Genomic DNA, 17,701 nt, shown 5'->3' with positions numbered 1-17,701 from the left:
AGGGCCTTGTATTTTGTTGATCTAGCCCTGAAAGGGCATGATTTTTATGGAAGATATGATATGAAATGGTAAACCTCCTTGTGTTTCCACCTTCACCCAATGTTTATGGTTCCATTTGTGAATCATTGTGCAAGCCTTGGTTGGGAATTGTAAATGTGTTGTTAAACTGTGATTTTCATGTTGCATTCTTATTATTATGATGATGTTTGAATGTATCCCCGTTGAGCCTTGTTTCCCCTAGCGCGGGGGTGGTCTCTTTGAGGCCTAGGTTGGGAGGTGAGCCTCCATGGTTCCCTAGTTGTTTCTCTTTTGTGCAGGTATTCTTTGGAGAGTTTTGGAAACCTGATGTATGGAGTCCATTTCTTGCTTAGGAGCAGATGTATTATTATTGTGTCAAGGGGAGAGAAATTCTCCTTGGTTATGTGAAAGAAATTGTATTGTAAAGTGTAATGTTTTTCTAATTCTTATGTTCTTAGGAAGAGAAGTTGATGTATCATTATTCTATATGATCTTTCTATTGTACTCAAGTTGATAGAAAACATGCTTGATATTGTCTTGAAGAAAATTTGAAAGGATCATGTCAGAAGAGTTATATGGTACTGCTGTTGATTCTTTTCTATTTACCTTGCAATGTGAGGAAAGAAGAATGTGATTATCTTGGATAACAATAGGAATGAAACTGAACTTTGCCACCTTGATATCTTATTTCTCTATTGCATAAGGAATGATTAAAAGTTGATGTTAGCATTGAAATTGTTAATGAAGTAAGGTATGCAATTGATAGAAGGAATAGTAGATAGTTTAAATCTTAGTCTTAAGTGATATCAAAGAAAATGAAAACATTTGATGTATTAAAAGTTAGTTCAACACTTCCTGAGTTCTATCTTTTTCAATTTAAATTCACCAACATGTTTTTCTATATGTTGATTTAAATGAAATCCTTTGTACAAATGATCTAATAAACTTATTAATTTAATTAGTAAGAACAAACTTAATAATTCCTAGCATGTCATTATAATCACTCATGAAGGATGACCTCTATTAAGGGAGAATAAAATTAGAATAATACACATAAGTGTAAGGAACATAAAAACTATCTAGCTGAAAGTGCTCAATTATCTCTGGAATTTATATGGAAAGGTAACTAATTCCTTTCTTCTATTATAGAGTAATATTTTATTGGCTAGGAGTTTACCTAGGACTCTAGAGGATTAAGACATTCCTAGCTAAAAATACTATCAAATAAACTATGAGCTATAAAACCCAAGTGTCAAATCACTCTCTATAAGGCAACAAATAAAAAAAATAAAAAAATCTACATATAATAGTGCTAAACTAAGTGCTATCCCTTATATTCTAAGGCGTCACCTTTTTTATGATGGCCAAAGTCAACAACAAAACCTATCAATAAAATGGAAACAAAATAAAGAAAGGAAAAATGTTATGACAAATGTACAATGTCCTAGTCCTAGGCGCTACCACTTAGGGAGCAAGGAAAAAGGTATGTGAGAAGACTTTAATGGTGCAGACCTTGTCATGATTAGCTTTACCACCTTGGGCAGTGCTATCCATCATGTATTTAAGGAAGAGTAGACTTGGGAAACCCTTGGGGAAACGCACACCCTTCTCCATTTGCTTTCCACCTACCAACATCTACACCTAGGCGCCCATGTGGCCATTTAACAAGTTGGAAATTGAATGTGTTATATTTTAAAACAAAACAACAAACCCTAATTCAAACTGACCTCAAAGCATGTGCTTGGAAAAAGGAGGTGGCTTAATTTGCATGATGTTGAGTGATGTGACAGCCTAGGACATCCTAATGATGTAAGACAAGACCCCTAGTTTAGGGGAAATAGGAATAATAATATGGTTTTTTTCAGATTTTATAGAATCATAGGTGGGTTAAGTCTTAGTTTAAACTTATTTGAATTAAATGTGACATATTAACAAACAAAGTTATATTTATAGTGGAAATTAATATATAAATGGGTTATAGATGTTTAATCATCCAAATGATTATATTAATATGTTATTTAATTTAAGAAAATTGATATAAGAGATTAAAAGTATGTAGGGATGTAATTGGTAGCTAAAGACATATATTATAGTATTTATATATATGTTCTAGTATTGATATTACATATATATATTCATTTAATTTAAGATACATGTCATATTATTTAATGGTTAATTAGGTCGAGTGTAGTATAGATAAGATGAACAAGTTGGGCACTTAATTTTGACTATAAATTAATGATGGGTTGATCTCAGCACAAGGAGCTATGAGAATTGAGCAGTAATCTGATAACTCCAAGCATAGTAGTTTGATCTAATAATTGATACAAGAAATTTTAGCATGTTCATGGAAAAATGCAAACTAAGGAGGTATAGGCACTTGTAAGTTATAACTATAAGACCAGCACACTCATAATAAAACATATAATAATAATGGTAACCCGAATATTGATGGAGACACACTGAGTAATACTTCATCCTCTTGTAGCAATCTTTTGTGCTTTCACTGCCACATTCACATAAGATAGATCACACCTGCCCCTCAGAGTGTCCTAGTTCGAGTGTAGAAGAGTAAGGGCTCATAACTTCATTCCTCGAATAGAGCCTTTTGATCCACTAACGAACCTTATCAACTCCAAGTTTAAATACAGATAGTGTATCCCTTAATCTGATCAACAAATTTAGCTAGGTAATTATCAAAGCTTCATCGTAAACTCTAGACTTAGAATGCAACTCACATTTTTAATCATACAAAGTAACAATCAAATATAATTGCCACCGAATAGAAGTAAAATCCCTCTTTACAATGCACACTAAACCATTCATCTATTCAAGACAACGTTAATGTATTCTATAAAAAAAAAAAAAATTGTTGTGTTCTCGTGTTAAAATTTTTGGTTAAAAATTTATGGCATGACATTTTGGTATTAGAGCCTGAGTTATACAACACTGGGCATTAATGAGTCCACAAATGAATATACCATTACAGGTATCGTAATATTATATTACAAATACGAAATAGGTCTTTATAATTGAAATCGTATTAATTAGCAATTAAGTTAAACACCCTAAAAATGATGGACTGTGGTAAATAGCTAGAGCTATTATGAATTAGGATATGATAAGATGTTGGTCATACTTTTGTGGAAATCTATTTTGATATAGGATCCCCATGTAATTCCCTCTCAATAGTTGTGAGACTTAATGATGATAGACCTCAGTACATGTGGAAATATACATTAAACAACAAAATAAAAGGAACATACCGACATTCAGGATGGAATGGGTGGTTGTGTATCTTGATGGTGTCTAGGTATTGGTAAGAGCTCAAACCCCCTTGGAAATGTAGATCCTAGTCCTTATCTTATTAACAATACCTAAAGGAAATTCAGACTAACATGAGATCAAATGATAGAACCATTCTTAAGTACTGATACACTCAAATGATGCACAAAGGAAGGAGTGATAGATGTAAATGAGATAACCCCATCGATCTCTCTTATAGTACCCTGTTACCTTATGTTTCTCAGTAAGGGGTACTTATCATAATCTTATGCTTGTATAACAGATCCCCAGTGTAATTGGGAAAGAAACCTTGGCCCTAAACTACATTTGAAGATTCTTGACAGTAACAAGTAGGTAGGTAAGGAAACATAAGAAATTAAGGACCTAAATCTCTAAGAATCGACAATCCCTTAAGTAACAGGGGTATGGATCACTCTCTTGACCTATTCTTAGAAAGAATGGAAATACTAGGGAATCATTTTGCATATTTTTGCTTAATCTCGTAATCCTAGGATAACCCTTCCTCTTCTCTCTCTTAGGAAGATCCAGGTATGACCGCATTGCTTTTAAGAATTTGAATTGTGGTAAATTGTTGTTGATGTTTTTAATGTTGCATTTTTGAAATGTTCATTTATGATGGTTTCTTGGTATGGTTCCCTTTTTGCCTCGGGACACGACTTGTTGAAATGAAAGATTTACCATTGTGGCCACACTTATATTTAATTGGTGATTTTACTTATTTTTATTTTCTATTTCCATTTTTATTTTTGAGGCATTTTTCTGTGAGACTGTTGTATGATACCTTTAAGACGGTCATATCAGGGAATATCCTCGATGAATATCATGAGAAAGTTAGAATATCACCCTTCCATTCATTATGAGTTATGAGTTCATTTAACCCTATAAACTTGGAAATATCTTGACTCTTAAACAAATATACTTCAATTTCACGCTATGTTGAAGACTTTACGTAAAGGTACTAAATGTGAAAGACCTATAAAAACTATGCCCAAGTCATGAAATTAATGCAACTAAAAGGAAGCACAATAACCATTGAGCATCTACAAATGAAAGCTTATAAGTAGACCGTGATAGTAAACTAACGTGTATGGAATTCTTGGAGTTAACAAAGGATATCAATCCTCTATCGATAAGTAAAGGTCAGGCAAATATTGTAGGATCAATCAATGCTATGATGAAAGAATGTTTTGACACAAATAAAGAGTAAGGTTAGTCGGTAAGAACTAATAAAAACAACTAAGATGATAATGGGAAACAGATGGTCACCCAAGCAAGAGAGCGAAGAGTAAGTAAGTATGTTAACTAAGGTACAACATAGGAGGATAAGTAACTTCGATCTGTAAATGGTAATGAAACTAATTAAACAAGTTGACAATGACAAAGGTAATAAGATTACACCATGAAATGACTAAACTAATAACCAAAGGAATATAATTACAGAATTAGCTATTGAATATATTAATGTGATAAACCATTCTTAATTGTTGAAAGGCTAGGAATGCTAAAATGGGTCTATATAGTTTAAAATATAACAACTATTTCCCTATTTACTCCACAAATATGATTATATCAAGTATTGGTAGAAGTCCTAATTTGAAAAGAAACTCGAACCAACCAATGGAGAGTTAACCAATAATTTCTCTTTAAGCTATAGGACAATATTGCATAAGACTATAGTTTGATTGTATGTAAGATTGTTAGAAATATGAATTAATTTTAAGGCAAGGCCCAAGTGGAAAAATAATTTCAAATCAAAGTACTTTCTCATTTAAGAGAGTCATGTCTCTAGTTGTAGAGGACTTCCAGGAGGAAGTCAAGAGCTAGGGGGGGAGGATGTAAGGATCCACTAGTACTCTCTTTTAGGTCCGGTTGAACTAATTATGGTTAGGAGTTAATTGAGTTATGATTTAAATTTTGGGATCCTATAGGAGACTAATGTAGGTTTTGATACTTTATCCAATAACATTAGGTCGATAAAATAAGACCACATGGACATGAGATTTAAAATGTTTAAGACAAGAACCTGACCATGAGACACTATGGACAATTTACTAGGCAGTTAAGAAGGATAAAATAACATTCTTCCCACTAAGAACAACTATGAGTATAGGTTATAATGATAATCCGATACATGGATATGTTTGAAACTTGGTTCTAAATTAGAATGACATGATTACTGAAACATTCTAATAGTCTGTGGAGTTAAACTTGGAAAATCACACAAACCCCTCATAATGTAATAAGGGGATATTGCTAGATACATCACTATGTTTGACCTTTATGTTTAACTTAATCAAAGTTACTAGTTAACTAGTCTGCACATATCCATTTTTATATTGTTTTTACGATTAACTAAAGATGACTTAGAGTTTCATTGTTATGTGAGAAAGGGTTGTGATGATACTCTAATTGAAAATGATTTATACTAAGAGAGATTACTATTGATACACATATTCAATATTTCAATGTTTTAAATATTTTATGAGAATGATAATGTAATGTTTTGAATACACACTTAGATGAAAGTTAAATGGAATATGATATTGCAATGTTTTATTGATAGTACTTAGAACAGACATGATTAGATGATACTTACTTGTATACGTTAATGAGAAGTATGAGATAGTGGATTTATGTTCTACGTGTTGCATGTACTCTATACTATTTTATTGCATTACTGATGTTTAAGTTGAGTGTGCAGGAAAGTGGAACCATGGAGATTAATGGGGAAACAAGGTTCAATCTTATGTGAACACAGTTAAGCCAAGGTGAATCTTTGGAAGATTAAAAACCTCGTTCTATTGTGTTTATTTCATACTGTGCCTATGTATGAGTGTTATAATCAGAGAGCGTGGTTGATTAGTGACATGTCATCATAATGTGTGAAGTGTTTTTTCTGTGCATGTGTGTGTCATTTGGCACTTGTATTGTCTATGTGTAAATGACATGTCCAATAGGATTCTTTGTCATGAAGTCACTTAACCTAAGCCTAATCCTCATTGCAAAATCAATTAAACCACCTTGGAGAGTGATAGGAAGTTTGAGAGAGCCTAAGTGATTCTTAAGTGCTAATTTGATGAAAACAAGTCACCCACATGGTAATAGTATGGGTTGGGGGGTTAAATATTATCATAAGTGAGTCTAGGGGACCCTCAAAAATAGTCATTTCCAAGCCAATTCAAAAATCATCTTGTAACATAACTTCTTTCCTCATACCACCACTTGGTTAAGTCCTCATTGGTGGGAAAAAACACAAAAGTAAAAGAGGTAGGTGAGGATGAAAGTGAAGGTCTTTATAGGGAAGTTGTGCCAATATTGGGGATTCATTCACCCACTCTCTAATTTTAGAGACATCCAAGAAAGGGAAAAATTGGAAGCCAAGCAGGATGAGGTCTTCATTTCATTGCCATAGCTTGTAAGTAGGTTAGTGCTTCATGCCATGCTTCTTCATTGGAAATTGTAAGAGTGCCTTTGGTAGGATTGTTCTTGGAATTCTTGTGTTGTGATAATGTGATGTACTCTTGAAAATTTCTTGTTTTATTTCTACTTGGTTTTGTTTTCCTCTTTGTGCTTGAGCATTCTTATGGGTGTCGGACTTGCACTCACCCTTGTGGGAAGGGAAGAGGAGTCCAGGGTGAATGGGCAGCAGTTGGATTGCATAGTTGAGGACCCTGGAGTATGGGCTCCATTGTATGCCATTTTCATATTCATATTTTGCCTTGGGAGAGAAAAAAGAAAAAGAAAAGGAGAAATGGTGAGGAAGGAAGTAACTGAAGTATGGGTTTGTAGGAAGCTAAAGCTGTTGGTTGTGTGTGGTGGAAGATGTTTATGAAGCCCCGAAAGGGCATGATATTATGAAGCCCCGAAAGGGACTTGTATTTTGTTGATCTAGCCCCGAAAGGGCATGATTTTTATGGAAGATATGATATGAAATGGTAAACCTCCTTGTGTTTCCACCTTCACCCAATGTTTATGGTTCCATTTGTGAATCATTGTGCAAGCCTTGGTTGGGAATTGTAAATGTGTTGTTAAACTGTGATTTTCATGTTGGATTCTTGTTATTATGATGATGTTTGAATGTATCCCCGTTGAGCCTTGTTTCCCCTAGTGTGGGGGTGGTCTCTTTGAGGCCTAGGTTGGGAGGTGAGCCTCCATGGTTCCCTAGTTGTTTCTCTTTTGTGCAGGTATTCTTTGGAGAGTTTTGGAAACCTGATGTATGGAGTCCATTTCTTGCTTAGGAGAAGATGTATTATTATTGTGTCAAGGGGAGAGAAATCCTCCTTGGTTATGTGAAAGAAATTGTATTGTAAAGTGTAATGTTGTTCTAATTCTTATGTTCTTAGGAAGAGAGGTTGATGTATCATTATTCTATATGATCTTTCTATTGTACTCAAGTTGATAGAAAACATGCTTGATATTGTCTTGAAGAAAATTTGAAAGGATCATGTCAGAGGAGTTATATGGTACTGCTGTTGATTCTTTTCTATTTACCTTGCAATGTGAGGAAAGAAGAATGTGATTATCTTGAGATAACAATAGGAATGAAATTGAACTTTGCCACCTTGATATCTTATTTCTCTATTGCATAAGGAATGATTAAAAGTTGATGTTAGCATTGAAATTGTTAATGAAGTAAGGTATGCAATTGATAGAAGGAATGGTAGATAGTTTAAATCTTAGTCTTAAGTGATATCAAAGAAAATGAAAACATTTGATGTATTAAAAGTTAGTTCAACACTTCCTGAGTTCTATCTTTTTCAATTTAAATTCACCAACATGTTTTTCTATATGTTGATTTAAATGAAATCCTTTGTACAAATGATCTAATAAACTTATTAATTTAATTAGTAAGAAAAAACTTAATAATTCCTAGCATGTCATTATAATCACTCATGAAGGATGACCTCTATTAAGGGAGAATAAAATCAGAATAATACACATAAGTGTAAGGAACATAAAAACTATCTAGCTGAAAGTGCTCATTTATCTCTGGAATTTATATGGAAAGGTAACTAGTTCCTTTCTTCTATTACAGAGTAATATTTTATTGGCTAGGAGTTTACCTAGGACTCTAGAGGATTAAGACATTCCTAGCTAGAAATACTATCAAATAAACTATGAGCTATAAAAACCAAGTGTCGAATCACTCTCTATAAGGCAACAAATAAAAAAAAAAAAAAAATCTACATATAATAGTGCTAACATAAGTGTTATCCCTTATATTCTAAGGCGTCACCTTTTTGATGATGGCCAAAGTCAACAACAAAACCTATCAATAAAATGGAAACAAAATAAAGAAAGGAAAAATGTTATGACAAATGTACAATGTCCTAGTCCTAGGCGCTACCACTTAGGGAGCAAGGAAAAAGGTATGTGAGAAGACTTTAATGGTGCAGACCTTGTCATGATTAGCTTTACCACCTTGGGCAGTGCTATCCATCATGTATTTAAGGAAGAGTAGACTTGGGAAACCCTTGGGGAAATGCACACCCTTCTCCATTTGCTTTCCACCTACCAACATCTACACCTAGGCGCCCATGTGGCCATTTAACAAGTTGGAAATTGAATGTGTTATATTTTAAAACAAAACAACAAACCCTAATTCAAACTGACCTCAAAGCATGCGCTTGGAAAAAAGAGGTGGCTTAATTTGCATGATGTTGAGTGATGTGACAGCCTAGGACATCCTAATGATGTAAGACAAGACCCCTAGTTTAGGGGAAATAGGAATAATAATATGGTTTTTTTTAGATTTTATAGAATCATAGGTGGGTTAAGTCTTATTTTAAACTTATTTGAATTAAATGTGACATATTAAAAAACAAATTTATATTTATAGTGGAAATTAATATATAAATGGGTTATAGATGTTTAATCATCCAAATGATTATATTAATATGTTATTTAATTTAAGAAAATTGATATAAGAGATTAAAAGTATGTAGGGATGTAATCGGTAGCTAAAGACATATATTATAGTATTTATATATATGTTCTAGTAATTATATTACATATATATTCATTTAAGTTAAGATACATGTCATATTATTTAATGGTTAATTAGGTCGAGTGTAGTATAGATAAGATGAACAAGTTGGGCACTTAATTTTGACTATAAATTAATGATGGGTTGATCTCAGCACAAGGAGATATGAGAATTGAGTAGTAATCTGATAACTCCAAGCATAGTAGTTTGATCTAATAATTGATACAAGAAATGTTAGCATGTTCATGGAAAAATGCAAACTAAGGAGGTATAGGCGCTTGTAAGTTATAACTATAAGACCAGCACACTCATAATAAAACATTTATTAATAATGGTAACCCAAATATTGATGGAGACACACTGAGTAATACTTCATCCTCTTGTAACAATCTTTTGTGCTTTCACTGCCACATTCACATAAGATAGATCACACCTGCCCCTCAGAGTGTCCTGGTTTGAGTGCAGAAGAGTAAGGGCTCATAACTTCATTCCTCGAATAGAGCCTTTTGATCCACTAATGAACCTTATCAACTCCAAGTTTAAATACGAATAGTGTATCCTTTAATCTGATCAACAAATTTAGGTAGGTAATTACCGAAGCTTCATCATAAACTCTAGACTTAGAATGCAACTCACATTTTTAATCATACAAAGTAACAATCAAATATAATTGCCACCGAATAGAAGTAAAATCCCTCTTTACAATGCACACTAAACCATTCATCTAGTCAAGACAACGTTAATGTATTCTATAAAAAAAAAAAAATTGTTGTGTTCTTGCGTTAAAATTTTTGGTTAAAAATTTATGGCATGACAGTGTACAGTACTCAAATATATTAGTTGCCACATGTCTTCACATGTCATTGAATCTTCCTAACATAGCTCTTACGTGTCATAGGAATCCGTCATAACCATTTTAGTCATGATCTCCTTACACACAATTCAAGATGCCAACACATCAACATTATTTGCAAGAAATACAATTTACAAAACAAATAATAAGAATAGGAATTATACAAGGTTGAGACACCTTATTCCTAACATTCTCCCACTTTTCGAACACCTTGTAAGAGCAACAGGAACATAACAGGAACTAGCTGCTATAGGCTGAAAGGCTCATAGACTCTGAACACTATCTAAACTTCACAGTGCCCATTAGTTTTGTTAATGCATATAAAACATTCTTTATAATATCTACCTTTTACAAATTTACCTTTCCATCTTCCACCATATCTCTCACAAAGTGATACTGCACATCAATGTACTTCATTCTGGCATGGAAAGTTGGATTCTTTGCAAGGAAAATAGCACTCTGACTGTCACACCAAATAGTAATCTATTCTACATCAACACCAACATTAGAACACAATCTCTTAAGCCAAGTGGCTTCCTTACAAGCATGAGTAGTAGCCATGTACTCAGCTTCTATAGTGGACAAAGCAACCATAGATTGTCACTTGCTCATCCAACTGATGGCACCACCAAACATAGTGAACACATAAGCACTGGTGGATCTCCTGTGATCAATATCACCTACCCAATTTGAATCCACAAACCCATGAATACAAACTGAATGAGAAGATCCAAAAGAGTTACCATGATAACATATGGAGTAATCTAATGTACCCCTCAAATATCTGAATACTCGCTTAACTACATCCCAATGTATCCATCCAAGATTAGCCATAAATCTACTCATGTCCTCCACCTCACTAGGAGATTTTGGACAATCATCTATAGGTAACTTTGTTCCCATAGGAATAGGAACACATAGTGGTCTACAATCTGCCATGCTGAACGTGTCCAACACAGACTTCACATACTTACTCTGACTCAACCAAAGTTTTTTGTTAGACATGTCTCTACTGATTTCCATACCCAAGATGTACCTAGCTGCCCCAAGATCTTTCATCTCAAACTATATTGACAACTGAGATTTAAAATCAGAAATCATACCCTTACCCTTCCCAAATAGAAACATATCATCAACATATAATACAACAATAAGAAGGCAATCATTTTTAATTCTAAAATAAACACAATGATCTGATTTTGATCTTACAAATCCAATTGAAAACACAAAGGCATCAAACTTAAGGTACCACATCCTAGGAGATTGCTTCAAACCATATAGAGATTTTTTTAATCTACAAACTAAGGATTCTTTTCCTTTAACAATGTAGTGCTCAGGCTGTGACATATAAATCTCTTCCTCCAAATCACCATGAAGGAAAGTTGTCTTCAAATCCATCTATTCTATCTCTAAATCATATGATGCAGCAAGAGATAACATAAATCTAATGGATGTCAACTTTGCAACAGGAGAGAATATTTCACCATAATCTATTCCCTCTACCTATGAATACCCCTTTGCAACCAATCTAGCTTTGTACCTTTCAACACTACCATCTACACAGAATTTCTTCTTGAACACCCATTTATAGCGAACAGATTTTCTCCCTTTAGGCAAAGGTACAAGGTCCCATGTTTTTTTTTTCTCTAATGAAGCCATCTCATCATCCATAGCCTCAATCCGAGAACTTGCCTCTTCCATGCCCAAAGCCTCTTTCACAGATCTAGGCTCATCAGTGTTAGTAATCAAAGCAAAAGCACAACTGGAATCTAACATAGAATAACCAAACCTTTCTGATTGCTTTCTTTCTCTCGTGGATCTCCTCAAGGGCTGAGGTTGAGGTTGTTCTTCCTCTTCTTCTGAACTATGAGAGCTGCAAGAGCTCTCCTCATCATTAGACCCAACATGGTCTCTCTGTTCACTCTTCTCAGGGGTAGGAGGCAACTGAACAACATCTTTTTCCTTTTCTTTTTCATTTGGTTGTAGCATAATAGGAGAAGATGTTAGCTCTCTAAAAATAACATTTCTACTATACAACACCTTACTAGTCATAGGATCCCAAAGCTTGTATCCTTTCACACTAGCACTCTACCTGATGAAAATACATTTAATAGCTTTGTTTTCCAACTTAGATATTTTCTCCATTGGAACATGTGCATAAGCTTCACAACCAAAAACATGAAGATGTCTAATTGAAGGCTTCTTATCATACCACACCACCATGGGTGTCTTACCAACAAGGGTTGATGTAGGAGATCTGTTAACCAAATAGCAAGTAGTGGCCACAGCTTCGGCCCAAAACCTTTGTTCTAAACTAGCTCCACTAAGCATACTCCTAGCCTTCTCCATCAGTGTCCTATTCATTCTCTTTGCAACTCCATTTTGCTATGGGGTATATGGAGTTGTCTTATGCCTCTCGATACCTTGTTCTTTACAGAATTGTTCAAACTCTGCTGAGAAAAACTCACCACCATTGTTAGTTCTCACACACTTAATCTTCTTATTAGTCTAATTCTCTACAAGGGCTTTAAATTCCTTGAATCGACTAAAGACTTGTGTCTTAATTTTAAGGAAATAAATCCATGTCCTTCTACTATAATCATCTATGAAAGTTACAAAAAATATAGACTTGGAGATTGAAGGAACTTTTACAGGACCAAATACATCAGAATGAATAAGATCCAAAACATCATAAGATTTGTAAGAACTAGAGTAAAATCGAACACAATTTTGTTTACCATATACATAGTGTTCACAGAAGTAAAACTCGAGATTACAATCATTTAACTCTTCAATGAGATTTTTATTTTTTAGGGTTCTGAGACCCTTCTCACCAATGTGGCCAAATCTCATATGCCACAACATTGTCTTTTCTACAGGAAGCTTTCCTTCCAAAGTGTTTACACCCTTAGGTACACTTTTTGCACTACCATCAGAACCACTAACCACAATCTTCTTTATTGCTCGTTCAAATGGTGGGGATGAAGTGATAGTTGCTCTCTTCTTTGAAATAGAAGAACTATTACACTGAGAAATGTATGCATCAAGCTGAAACAAAGTACCTCTCCTCATACCCTTAGCAAGCACCATAGCTCCTCTCATCATCTTACATCCATCTTTAGAAAAAACAACTTGCACACCTACATCATTCAACATACTTACAGATAATAGGTTTCGTGCCAAACCTGGAATGTGCATAACTCCATTGATTCCCTTTACTCATCCATCAAGAAATTTGATAGTGACCCTTCCACGTCCAACTATCTTTAGGTGAGAATCATCACCCAAGTAAACCTTTCCACCATCAAACTCTTCATATCTTGAGAACTAGTTTTGATGAGAGGTTATGTGAAAAGATGCACCCAAGTCAACCAACCACACATCATCAGATGCATGGACTGCCGAAGCTACGATGAATGCTTCAACATCTTCTTGAGATTTTTCAAAACTAGAATCTGAGGCTTTCTTCTTCTTCTTAGGCTCTTTATAGTCTTTACGAAAGTGCCCAGTCTTATTACAGTTCCAACATTTTGCCTTGGACTTATTGGAAGTATTTGACTTCCCACGAGATTTGGATCTACCCTTATTGTCAGACTTATTGTCATTTTTCTTTCCTCTTTTTGTGGATCTCCTATGAACAACAAGGGCTTCTTTTTTTGAAATGAAAGCCTTTCTCTGCATCTCCTCTGATAGCAGCGAAGACACCACATCATCCATTTTGAAGGTGACTAATGCGGTTCTGAGAGCCATCACAAGATGGTCCCATGAATCCGGTAAAGAACACAAAAGTGTGTAGCAACAATCCTCCTCCTCTAACTTGACACCAGATGATGTCAATTGTGCAACCAATAGATTAAATGCATTTAAATGATCCGTTAAGGATCCACCTTCTTCCATTCACAGAGAATACAAATTCTTCCTTAGGAACAACTTGTTCATCAAAGATTTGGCCTGATACACAGCCCCAAGTCTCTCCTACAAACTATATGCGGTTTTCTCATCTAGAACATTCTGAAGGACTGCATCGGTTAAACAGAGTCTTATGAGACCCTTAGCTTTACGATCTTTGATATCCCAATCTACTTGAGCTATAGTTGCTGGTCTTGTAGCACTTGTAGTTGCTTCCCATAGGTTACGATCTTCCAACATGTCTTCCATCTTGAGTTTCCACAACTCAAAATTAGTGCCATTAAATTTCTCCACCTCCATTCTTCCATATGATGAACTCGCCATCTCAATCTGCAAATAAGATTTAGGATGCTCTGCATAAGACTCCCACTCAACTTGAGATTAGCTCAAAAAACCCTACCCAACAACTAGGATCAAAAGTTGATCAAGCTCTGATACCACTTGTAAGGAAAATCAGGTGCAAAAATAGCTTCCTACACTAATCTCATAAGGAAAGTATGATGCAAATCCTATTAAAAACTTCTACACTTACAGATTCAATATCATGTAAACAACAATATTGCAGCCAACCATGCATACAAAAAATAGACAAAGAAAGGAACACATAACACAAGGATTTTTTGGTGGGGAAAAACCTTTTGGTAAAACAACCCCACCCCTTCAGAACTTGCACAATGTATTATCTTCAACAAAAAGTTACAATACACTTGCAGTGCAAGCTCAATAGTGACAACATGAGACTTCAGTAGCTACATGTAGTACCAACAATAAACTCTTTCGTATATCATCTCTTTGCAACCCAAAAAATGCTTATAACATGCACTTCACTTTTAGGGCTACTCCCAAAGGTAAACTGTATTAGGGTTTTACCATTCTTCAAGAAAATAGGAACCCCACTATTGGGGTAGAGTGTACAGTACTCAAATATCTTAGTTGCCACATGTCTTCACCTGTTATTGAATCTTCCTAACATAGCTCTTACGTGTCATAGGAATCTATCATAAGCATTTTAGTCATGATCTGCTTACACACAATTCAAGATGTCGACACATCAACATTATTTGCAAGAAATACAATTTAAAAAACAAATAATAAGAATAGGAATTATACAAGGTTGAGACACCTTATTCCTAACAATTACACTACCATCACAATTTGTCCCCAAACATTGTAGTGTCCAACAGAATTGGGCATGCTTCTAACATAACTTGATGAAAAAGGGAAAGAAAGGGCTATCTACTAAATTAGCCACACTATAGTTGGTTATAAGCTTAATTATAAAACTATGGAAAAATCTTCTTTAGTTGTGGTTTTCACCACTCAGAAGCTCTATCATTACATGTTGAGTCAAACTATGCAACTTATCTCCAAAATTGATTCTTTTAAATACATATTGCCACATACAATAGTCATGCTTCTTAGTGAATTTGACATTCAAAATGTCAATAGAAAGCCAATCAAAGGAAAAGCTATTGCAGATTATTTGGCTGATGCACCCTTAGTCACTGATCACCTTCTCATCATGGAGTTTCTAGATAAACATCTCTACATGATAGAGGAACAACCATCATGGAAGCTATACTTTGATGGATCTTATAACCCCTCAAGGTGACTACATTCCTAATTCTTTCAAACTTTAGTTCTAGTGGACAAACAACATATAAAAGTATGAAGCTCTTATTGTAGGGCATAAAATAATAGTTGAATGGAACATCAAAGAGCTATAAGTCTTTGGAGGCTCACAACTAATGATTAAGTAGGTCCTTAATGAGTACCAAAAAAATGATGACAAACTTCAACCTTTAGAAGAATTGGTTGATTAGTTAAAGCAATATTTCACTCAAGTCCAATTCACACAGGTGCCTAGGTTGTGAAATAAAGTTGCAGATGCCATGGCTATTATTAGCTCACTCTTGGAAGCTCCTCATGAAGATACTCAATATGATTTCTTAGTCAAGTAGCTACACGAGCCTACATATGAGAATGATAAATCAGCATGGGTATTTGTCTTGGTTGGTCCCCAATCCCCATGGTACCATGAAATTCATGCTTGTAGTGCCTCTCCCATTTGAATTTTGTAAGTCATCATGATGGATGCAACCATGATGATCTTGTTTCAAAAATGATCATGATTACGACCATGAGTGGTCTACACCCTTGAGGTGATTATATTTATGTTACTATATCAATTTTTTAAATTATGCTTATGACTAATTTATGAGATGACAATGTGTTAGATGGTTCACTGAGGTTTGTGCTAGTGGTTACCAAGATCAATGTGGTATCATGATGTTGTTTTGTGATTACCCAAAGATGTGTATAGAGATTGCACTATGTACTATTATCTTGCTACACTAGACTAGGTTCCTATAGTAGTGGTTAGTCATATATGATTGTGATCACCTATGTGTTTTAAGTGCCTTTTCATATTTTTTAATAAACCATTATTAAATGCTTAAATAATTAGAAATGGATTGTCCATGTTGGATTCCTTGGTTATGTGTTGCTGATATTTACCTTGTTATATTTTAATACAATAGATACTTGTTACTCATGTTATGTTTTATGTTTGAGATGACCTGAGGGTCAGATGCTTTACTGTTATGCTATTCTATTTATCATATTTGCATGTTGATGTTATTTTGAGATGACAATAGCTCCATGATGATGTTTGGTTATTTGGTAATTAGACATATATCTAATTTTTTTATGAGATGGATTTTATGCTATGGTGATTTACTTCATTCTTGTTTCATTATGCTTTATGTGAACATGAGTGATGTAAATGGATTATTTAGGCATAAGTTGAATGAATGGATAAATTATGCATTTAGTACATTTATTACTTCAACTATGTTATTATATGCAATTGCACTTGATCATGTGCTTTAGTGTGCAAGATTTATATCCTTGGTTGTGGTACATGGAGTTAGTGACTCAACTATCCATATTTTACAAATGTTGTCCATTTATAGCTGATGTACCTTATTAATGATTAAATTAAACATTCTAGTGATTTGATAAATCTAGACTCATTTGCATTATGTGATTAAACTAGTAAATATGTATGTGCATTTAGAGTTTTGCATTGTTGTGAAGTTGTTAAGTATTCTGTGATTTTCGTTTAAGGGTTTTTGGGCTTTATTTTGATTAATTTCAATTTTAAGAAGCTTTTCCGTAGATGAATTCCAATTACATGGAATAGCCTATTCTCTTTTGGGTTGATTCAAGATATGACTAGTTCTCCTGGTTATTTGTCGTAATCCATTATTCTCTCAAAAAGTGAATAATTATCCAAAAAGGAATTTAATTCCTTACTTCCCACTTTTGAATTAGAAGGTTTGAGAGTAAAACCCAAAATACTCTTCACCAGGAATTTTTGTTTTATTTATTGTGGGAGCTATGATAGTGGGATCATCATGAGATTAGTCTCATTGGATCCAACTCAGGGAGACCTTGGATTTCCACAAATTTTAACTACTTTTGTAGGATTTTATTTTATCATCTAGATTCTCATTTTTCCCTTTTGGCTATGAGGTAGAGCTTTCTCATTTTATCATTTTATCTTTGTTTCTACTTCTTTTTTGGTAACCATTTTTTAGGAGGCTAAGAATTAGTGTTCCCCTCCA

Source organism: Cupressus sempervirens, chromosome 1, assembly GCF_028749045.1.
Source record: "Cupressus sempervirens isolate cs-2001-9-10 chromosome 1, ASM2874904v1, whole genome shotgun sequence".
Lineage (NCBI taxonomy): Eukaryota > Viridiplantae > Streptophyta > Pinopsida > Cupressales > Cupressaceae > Cupressus > Cupressus sempervirens.
Note: the sequence above shows the minus strand (reverse complement) of the source record.